At 49.8% G+C, this 10,011-nt stretch overlaps 2 long non-coding RNA genes across 2 annotated transcripts in view; one reads left to right on the forward strand and one right to left on the reverse strand.

The window, feature by feature from the left end:
* LOC147824293 (uncharacterized) overlaps nt 1-10,011 on the forward strand; it is a 40,480-nt gene that overhangs the window by 18,727 nt on the left and 11,742 nt on the right. The gene's annotated exons all lie outside the window — the stretch shown is intronic.
* Nucleotides 873-1,942, reverse strand: LOC147824294 (uncharacterized). Its single transcript, XR_015442615.1, has 2 exons — nt 1,650-1,942; nt 873-958 (listed from the first exon to the last, which is right to left on the reverse strand). It is a non-coding gene; the product is annotated as an uncharacterized LOC147824294 (long non-coding RNA).

Genomic DNA, 10,011 nt, shown 5'->3' on the forward strand with positions numbered 1-10,011 from the left:
GGGTTTCTGAACTGTGTTTCTTTCCTCATTTCTCTTTTGGTCACTTGTACCTGCATCAGCAGGAGATATGAATTTCACAGAAGCATTGAGTAGTGATAACCAAGAACAGTGTGGCTATCAGGGCTATTTCAGCTTAGGTGATCTCAGAGCGAATCAGGTGTGGATGTCAAGGATGTGTGTACGTGACATGTGTTTCACACCTAAATGTTTGAATTAGAAATGCAACAAAGAATGGAAGCTGGGACTGTATTGGGTGAGGACTTAGGCAACGTAATGTCTGAGGAAGAGGATGGGATGTGTATGTTTATGGCCAGGGACAGTTGGAACCCTGTAACAGACACTTTTTGTCACGCACAGTTGTAGGAACATCGCAGCTCATCTTGGGAGAACACCTCCACCTTCAACCCAAGACCTCCATTGTGTACATTTGGGAGGGGATTTTGTTTGGATTAAACCCAATGAGGATAGTCATTTCCATGGTTATACAGGTTGGTTATGACTAAATCCTTTACACAAACCCAATCAGAACAAACGTGAAGAATGTTATTTGAAATGATGGAAATGAGAGCCTTCTCATCTTGGGAAATCATCTGAGAGCTGCTAGGGCCCGAGGGAAGCCTGGAATAGATAAGAGAAGGTATGCCTAAGAACCCAGAAGTGGAGCCAGGCCTGAGGAAGGAGAACAACACAGGGAATGCTGGAAGTTTCTTAATCCTTCCTGAAGTCAGATGTCAGAATTGAACAAACAAACCAGCTTTTTGTTACTTAAGGCTTTCAAATTTATTTCTTACTTTTAGCCTGAAATATGGTTAAATGATATGGGTCCCAAATTCGGCCATAACAGATGAATGAATGAATTACGGGTGACATGATTTAAAAAATCACTTTAAAATTTATTCCAGTTGAAAAGGATGCATATTGCTGCTGTTGGGATGGGAGAGCCCAATGCCTGTTGTGCCTACGAGGAAGAAAAGGAGCAAGCTAAAGTGGGCTGACTAAGGCTGAAGGACCTCTGCTAGGACACTTGCTATGGCTGAAGAGAAAGGCCGAGGCAACGGATGGACACGGGTAGGAATGGCCAAAGACTTTTGCCATGGAGACGACCAGGCCCTGGGCAGACAGCAAGCAATATTGTCAGTGTCTTGAGATCAGCAAAGCAGCAGAGGTCTTGGGGCAGAAGGACTGCAGCTTGCAGACTAAGACAGCCCTACACACAAGTGAGGTCACAATGGACCGCCCTTGCTAGCTGGGGAAGAAATCCCAGGAGGACAGGCCATGAATGGGTGCTGTGTGGTGGCTGAGCAGCAGGGGAGTCAGGCCCCCCCACAGACTGATCGAGCCTTTCTAGAGCTCGTGGAAGGCTCAGGACCCCACGGGTCTTGCCAGGTCAGGAGCTCTAATGTGGCTCAGGTGGGCCCACACCCTCAGGCTGAGGTGGGCACAGGTGCGGCCGGGAAGCTGCCGGGGCCTTGTGGAGAGCGTCGGACACAGGCAGAGCCACTCCTGCACCCACACACCCTACTGTTTTTGACCACACACCTGGGGCAGGGGCCTAGACCCGTCCAGGACTCACCGGGGGCTGCCCCACCGCGTCTCCAGAACCTCCCGAAGTGCCAAGGTTGGACCTGCCCCCGAGAGGTGTCACTCACGTGCCGTGCAGGTGTCAAGGGCAGGACCTCGAGGGGAGTGACTTGGTCACCGAGACACGCTACCGGACACACACAAGTTAACCGAGGAGAGGTTTATCTCGGCTCGCACTTGGGAGAGGTTTCAGTGCCTAGTCAGCAGCTCGAAGGCAGCGCGGCATGGCAGAGGGGCCTGGCAGACAGAAAGCAGAGTCCAGGGAGCAGAGGCAGGGAGGTGAAGGCTTCTGGGCCCTGAACCAGGCGATTTCTCTCAGCCCAGATCCCACCTCCTGACAACCCAGGTGTACCAGGCCCATGAGGCCATCACCTCCCAGAGGCGGCTTGTGAGTGCGTGAGGCTCTGTGGACAGGTATGTCTAAACTGTACCAGAGGGAGAGGGATGGGAGGGCGACCTTGGGGTCAGGAGGAGGGGCGCGCATCCTTGCAGGTCAGCTTCCCAAGCTGGAGCTCTCTCCTCCTGGGACCAGAGCAGGCGAGGCATGCAGTGACACCGAGCGGCCACCGGAGGGCAGCAGAGCCCTGCGCTGAGATCACGCGCTGAGGTTGCCAGGGGCCCCAGCTCTGCGAGTATTGTATGAGGATGCCTAGCGTAAAGAGAATATGTTCGTATATTCGTGCTTATTTCTACCACCTTATTCTGTCTTCCTCTCTGTCTTGCTTCCTCGAAGTAGGCTGGAAGCTTTTCGTTATTTCTTCAGAAGTAATTCACCTCACTGTTTCTTTTTCAGAGAGAGAGAGAGAGAGAGAGAGAGTGAGTAGGTCTTGCTCGGTGACCGAGATCTGAGATAGCTGGGAAGCACCACCACACCTGACTTTTCCTTTTCTCTTGCAGTTAGGAGTGATTTATCTGGTTTTTGGTTTTTCCATAGTGAACTTAAATATCACACCCTGAACTTTTGCTTGTTAAATGTAGGTCTTTAAATTTCTTGATTAACTTTTGTTTGCAAAAGGTTTAGCTGCCAGGCAAACTGAGAGAATCCTGGCCTGGCACAGTTCAGAGCGAGGGCGGGATCTAGGCTCCCCAGAGGGTGGAGCATCTCCAACAAGCACTCCTTTCTCCTCTGCATAGGAGGACCCTGCCCTTTCCTGGTTATCTGATGGTTTGTTCCTGGGGCCACAGTGACACCCCGCTGAGTTCCTTGCCCCGAAGACTCTGCTGTTATCCTTGCCCTGAGGGCTCCTCTGGGATCATTGCCCTGAGGGCTCCACTGGGTGCCTGAGCTGAGCTCCACAGTGGCACAGGGGGGTCTCAAGTGAGCTGTTCGCCGCCCTGGCGCTCTCCCTTCCTGTGGCCCGGGGCCTTCCGCATCCTGTGACAGGTGCTTCCTTTCTTGTCCCTGAGGCCTCTCAGGGACACTGGTGGCTGCGCTGAGCTGACAGGGAAAGTGAATTCTGGGCTGTGCTCATCCCGGCTTCCTCCCTTCCTGTTCGCCCACGCTCTAAGCCGCTCTCCTGGCTTCCACATGGTCCTCTGCTTGGCAGTGTCCCCGCTGTCCTGGTCCGGGGGGAGGCCTGTGGGGGGGCCGCCTCTGCTGGGCTTCTGTGCCCCAGAAGCTCCTCGCTCCCCTGGGTGCCAAAGGGCAGAGCACCCAGCGAGCCCGCGCGGTGATCATGGTCCCTGAGGTGCTGGGTCCCAGGCTGTGCCGGTGGTTCCAGCCCGGTCTGGCCAAGCCCCTGGAAGCACTGGGTCCCACCTGCGGAGTAGCCCATTTCCGCCTCACGGTTCCGCGAGTGTGGACACTGACGAGCCTGGAGCTGGGGCTAGTTTAGTGCATGGTGATAGGTATGGGTCTAGTTTGAATCTTTGCCAGGTTAAAATCCAGTTGTTTCAGCACCATTTATTAAATAGGCTATCTTTCAGGGAGGAGTGTTTTAGTAAAACTCAAAGAAGCTTAGATCACATGACAGCACCCACCACACCACATGACCTAGGAGTCGAGGTCAGGCTCCCCATGACAAGGAGGCACTAGGGATCATGGAACATCTTAGAAAAGAGCCTACAGTCCCAAGAGCTGATGGAGGAAAAGAGGCAGATTGGAGATGTCCAGAGGAAATTGCCAGCACCCTCTTACCACTTAGCTTGGCCACCCGGATGCAGTGCTCCACCACCCTGGCCCTGTCTCCAGCCCTCGTGCTGGGACCCCCAAAGCAGGAGGTGATCATGCAGTTGGCCACGTGATTAAAATGTGTGATAGTGGCCCGATCGGTGGGCGCCAGATGTTCTTTGCCCTTTTTGTTTCTCTGGGTCCAGATGGAGTCCAGGCAGTCCCAGGGCACCACATTCTTGAACAGCTCCTGTGGAGGAAGACAGCATCCCACGGGCAGAACCCACCCCAGAGAGTCGATGGCTTCAGCCATCCACAGGCAGGTGGCCGTGGCCTGAGCTGGACATCAGGAAGCTGCAGATATGGACAGAGACTTCTGCAAATGGCCGGTTTTCCTCCACTGCCCACTAGTGATGTCCAACTTCTGACCTAGGACCTAACACTGACGTGAAAATCAGTGGCATTGTCCCCATGCCCATCCTCCCAAACCTCCAGCATGAGCAGACATCTCAGTCCCGCTCATTCAGAGGTATTGTCTTCTTTCCAACCTCACCTGCCCTCTGCTCCTTTGCCCAGGTCAGTGGCACATTTCCTGGGACAGCTATGACTGGGGGCTCTGTGTGGGTGTGTGCTGTAGAACCCATAAATCTCAAATGCCTACAAAGTGATAAGGCTGGCCAGGTCTCCTGGGATGATGGCAAGGTGACACATGGTCCTGCATGCACCTCAGTGCACACTCTCCTCTGCTAGTTGGTCTCAGGCCCTGCCCTTTTTCCCAATTGTCCAATCTCAGTTGACATCATCATCACTGTTTGCAGTGGGCATGTGAGTGCCCTGCATCTACTGTTGACCTGCACCCAAGGACAGGAGTGCCTTGGGCCTGAGAGACAAGTATAGGTGATGCAGTTGGTAGAAGAAGGAACTTTGATCTGGTCAACTGGGAACGTCAGGCCTGAGAAGATCAGTGCGAGAAGGATGGGTGTCCCCCGCCCCACCCCACCCCACTGAGCTCAGCTGCTCACTACATCAATGAAGTTCAGCTGCTCTGCCAGCAGCTTGGGGAGAAAGCTAAGAGCACCTTCTGCAAGGACCTGTCCTCGTCAGTGGCAGCAGAGAGGCAGGAATGCTGTGGAGCTGGCTTCTGCTTCTGTGTCTCCAGAGGAGGCTCTTTCTCTGGTGCTGGCTCTGGCTGCAGAGCAGGCCCATGGTGTTCTGGACATGGAGCCGGAGCTAGCAGGAGGAAAGCTCAGCAGTGTCAGTCACTTGCCAGCTCCCTGCGGAGCATAGCAAAGACATCCTGGCCATTTGGGGGATTCCAATGCCCAAGCAAAAGCCATGAAAGCCTTCCGGACTGCTGTGGCCCTCACCATCTGTTTCGGCCTCGTGGGGCTCTAGATATTCCACCTGAGCAAGGGGAAGGCACAAGGGAGGCTCCATGTCTGCTCCAGGTGAGTTCACTTGCAAGCCGGCCCTTTTGATCTTGATTTGGGGAATGTCCGGTGGATGGTGCCATTCGGACCAGGTTTCCAAACTGGGAGAGGTGGTGCTGGGGAGAGACGAGTGAGCAGCAGAGTCAGAGGCCCGGGCTTTTCTTCCACCCTGCCTCTCTGAGACAGCGTCGTGTCTTGTGTGGCCCTCTGTGCCTCGGTGTAGAGGAAAGCTGACCCCACCCCAAGCCCTCTGTGACTGTCCTAGCCTCAGCTGACTTTGTCCCACTAGGCTAATGCTAACATGGGTTTCCACTTCACACTGATGATCCTTTCTGAGCGAGGCAGGTACAAAACTCCGTGCACCTGAGCGCTCGGGGCTGGGCTGCAAGCAAAGAAGTCCAAAACAATCCGTACCCTAGCAAGCCTCAATGTTTGCTGTACCTCCAGCCATGAAGTGGGGACTGCGCGGTGGTGGGGCGGCAGGACAGAGCTTTGACACCTCACAGCCTGACCCTGTCCAAGCAGGCCCCTTACATACCCTGAGCACGAGGGGAAGCACTGCCCATGAGAGGTCATACCTGGCGCTGACATCCAGGATGGGCACTGGGCTGCCTCTCTCACATGTGGGTTCCTCCTGAACATTAGCTGGACACATCTGCAGCCAGAGCCAAACCAAGGCCGGAAAAGGCTCTGATTGTGGACTTTTCTGTGGCTAGAACTTCAGAAAGTGGGAAAATGGCCTTTGCTCATCCTTCCCTCTCCACTGTCTCCCTCCAAGGGGTCAGGACAGGAAATAGCTTCAGAAGTGCACCCAGCTTCATTGGGTTCCAATACCAAGGAAGTGAGGTCACATCTTCTAAGTTCCGTTCCATTTAGGGTGAGGAAGTAGCTTAGGACGAAGGGGCAAGGTGCACTTTGTGTTGAGGTTTTTGTTGGGATTTGGTTGAGTTTTAGGAATACATTTGGGGTTCTATCATGGCTGAGGGTGGGAGATTCAGTGTTAGAAATTAGGTCTGCAGTTTACATTGTTGTTCATTTTTATTGTGCAGTTCACAATCATTTGAGGAGTGGCTACATGTACATAACAGAGCTTGAAGTGCCGGGGATTTAGCTCAGTGGCACCATGCCTGCCTCACAAGCACAAGGTCCTGAGTTCAGTGCCCGGTACCAAAAAAACCCAAAAAACCCACAACTCATAGTACAGCTTGTATATATTACGAGTTTTAGATTTACATACAATTAAGATGGTGTGAGGTAAAAGGGCCGAAGGCGAAAACCAGACCAGGCCACAGCCAGCCTTTATTAGGGGAATAGATCTGCCGGGCTGTCTCTGAACCAAGGAGAGAAAACAATATGGCCGGGGCAGGGAGAGTCTTTTATAGAGACTAGGGTGGGGTTTGTAGGGGCTGAGGTGGGGTTGAGTGAGGTAGTGACTAGGGAATGGAGGAGTCAGTGATGTCACTAGGTTGTATGACATATTAGGTTACTTTCTAGGCGGGAACAGGGGCATGCTGGGAAGAAGGGTTTATTCTTTGGTGGGAGCAACCATCTTGGCATGACATCACACAGGGGAGTGGGCAAGGCACCATAGGAAGAGGGCAGCTACAATACATAATAGCTGCTGAGGTGGTGGGAGACCTATCATTCCAGGCTTTTGTTGTATGATAGATGCGCGAAGGTCTCTTCTTGTGGAGCTGCTTCCTGATGACCAGGGGCAAAGATCGGGGCTAGCCCTGGATCTCATGAGGCCGGTGGCAAGTGGGGACCTCTTCCTTTTGCCGTACTGGCTGGTACCCTGCCATGATGTACTCTGTGATGGTCTGGCTGGTGAATACCCTCAATAGTTCCTGCAAGAAATTTTGAAAACAGCAAACCAGGCATAGTCCAAAACAGAGAATTAAACAGATAATACTGAGGGGTCCCAAGAGTGGTAATAGCCAGGTGAGCCATGAGCTCCAGGAACCAAACGTACCCCACCATTGATTAGTACCTTGGGGGGCATATCTATCTGGCCCATTGAGTTTTAATTTTTTTCATTTGACATGTAATTTTTTATTTATTATTTACATAGATTTTACAGAGACAGCTGGATGTTTAGGAGCCCATTTGTTATAAAAGTAAGAGACTGTTATGGAAGAGATCATAGCTCCTGATCTAAGGGCCCCTGTGTCATGTCCTTGCTCTTAGAGAATGAGTGGAAAAGTGATAAACACAATTTATATAATCTTTATAATCCTTTGTTTGGAATATAAAAGGTGTATGTAACTGAGCAAATGTCTTTTGGACGCCATCCTACCGATGAGTGTAGTGTTACTATGAACCTGACTTCTCCTTTAAATTCAAGGCCAGGACAGTTTGATTCCTGTATCTCTCAGTTTTTGGAAGCCTCCCAGATATATTTAAAAATAAAGAGAACTGATAACCTCCACAAGGACCCTGGCCAACTTGAGGCGATCAAGTGTAACATAAAAGGCTTGATCTTTTTAGACACAGGTAGGGTAGGTATCCAGGAAATATGAGCACAATGAGAAGCACCATCATAAACAGAGAACAAGGATGTACATTATTTTTAAAGGAATAAATCTTGTAGCTGCTTGGTATAGAACTTATCCTGACTGTGGCTGACAAGCAGGTGATTTTTTTCCCAATACTCTTGCTTTATGGTTTTTTGGTTTTTGATCCCTACACAACAGTTAATTAGTTATCACAGAATCAGAAAAACACTTATCTAAAAGGAGAGATCTGGAGACCAGTGGTTTCTAGGATTGGGTATCCATAAAGAACTTCTTTTAATTTTTTTGAAAAGAATCTGTACACACTTGTAGCTAATTAATGATTTTTGCTTCCATTTAGTACCCAAAGTTTTGTCTTTTTGAAATGGCTGTGTCATGAGTGAAGCAAAAGATTTTAATGGGTGGGCTATGTCTTAATTTTTCTGAAGTCTAGCTTTATTATTATGTCATTGTTTTATACCTCTTTTGGTTATTTTTTCTGCTGGGTGTTTAAGACCAAGTTAAAGCAAGACCTATGTCAATCAATATGAACCTCTTGTTATCTATTAAGGTGAGTTAAGTCTCCCCAGGCCATTACTTTGGAACCATGCATAGTGCCTCTCTGCTCCTCTGTCAGTGTCAGCTGTCTGGATGGGTCATGGCCTTGCTTGACCAAGTTGCTTTCAGTGAAAGCATTGGAGATATTTTTCTTGGTGACCCTCCTTTGGCACACAGTATATTGTCTGCTGGTGTCCAGCAATCTCCCAGTTTAGGAGGTTGAGTGACTTACCAAAGATGTAGGACCCTGTAGAGAAGGTTCCCTCATGTTCTGGAATGTTGTTGACCTTGAGGGGCCAGGGCCAAAATATTGGCGGTCCTCATAGCCCAGTTACCTTTTAGTTCTGGTCTCCAAACTATAGTTGTTGAACATCCAGAAGAGAAGGTCAATAGCATTAGCATCATAACAAGAATAATGAACTTAACTATTATAGTTTTACCGGAATAGCAAGCATTTTGGAATTTAAAATATAGAGAACTGTTACTGTTATCAGTCATGGTTGTTTTTTAGTAGTTGAATTCCTGTAGAATATTAACAGAAAAAGAGCCACAAATAATATTTTAACATGACAGTTATGATGACTTTACCTTTGTAACACATTTAAAGTGTTGTGCCCAGATTGTGAAGTCCCAGAGACCACCAGGAGGCCGTTTCCGATGTAAGCACACAAGGGTCGTTTATTCAAGCTTAAGCAGGGACTCTCAACTGTCACCGACACAGCGGATCGAGATTGAGAGCCCTGAGTCCCTAACTAGCAGGGTTTTTATTGAGAATACAACAAGCTTTGGTTATTAGTAGCCAGGTGATTGGTTAATACTCAATACATATGAAGTGTAGGGTTTTGGTTGGCTAGGCTTTGGGGGTCGAAGGGGATTACGTATTGGTTTTTGTGAGGGAGAAAAGGGGCAAAGATTAACGGCCAGTTGTTACATACTGATCATTAGCAGACCCACTAATGGCCGCATCTATCTTGTGTGGACAGTCAGCTCATTAACTGCTTATCCTACAGATAGTGTGCCTGGAACGCTCTCTCCCCGGGTACACAGGTGGTTGGATAATAAACTCAGGAATTTCAAGTGGTGAATTCCTAGTTTAAGCACAAATTTGAGAGAACAAAGGAGACAGCTCCAAAATGGAGTCATTTTGGTCCCACATTCCCCCCTTCTCATGATGCTAGAGAGGGCCAATCATGGGCCTCGTCAAAGATGGTGGGAGAGTTTTTGAATCCTTGGGGTAATCGGGTCCATGTCAGCTGTCCGTTGAGGCCTTGTTCTGGGTCACTCCATTCAAATGCAAAGATGTGTTGGCTTTTGGGTGCTAGCGGAAGGCTAAAAAAAGCATCTTTGAGATCCAAGACTGTGTACCATCGGTGGCTCGGGGGAAGTGAACTCAAAAGGGTGTATGGATTAGGCACTGTGGGGTGGATGTCCATAACCCTCTTGTTCACTTCCCGGAGATCCTGCACTGGCCGATAGTCATTAGAATGAGGTTTTCGCACTGGCAACAAGGGGGTGTTCCAGGCTGATTGACAAGGCCTAAGGATCCCCTGAGCAAGCTCCAGTCCTTATGCCCAAGCCTCTGGGTTAGGATATAGGAACTAGGATATTGCGAACTTGTATTTCCTGCCCCTGGTTTTATCCACAGCTGGCAGCTCCCCATGCCTCCAGTCTCTGCCCATGCTTGAGCCAACAATGTGAGCAGAGGTTCATTCCTGTAGCCCACTTTCATCTTGCTCTTTTCTGGTTAGTACCATGAATGGGCCTTCCCTCCTGAATATGCCACCTTTTTGGAATGAATTTTGTGATTTTTAAATCAGTCTCCCCTAATTTAGTCCCTAAG

This window comes from Heterocephalus glaber, unplaced genomic scaffold, assembly GCF_053883595.1.
Source record: "Heterocephalus glaber isolate CG9 unplaced genomic scaffold, H.glaber_assembly_v1.0 deba00001550, whole genome shotgun sequence".
Taxonomy (NCBI): domain Eukaryota; kingdom Metazoa; phylum Chordata; class Mammalia; order Rodentia; family Bathyergidae; genus Heterocephalus; species Heterocephalus glaber.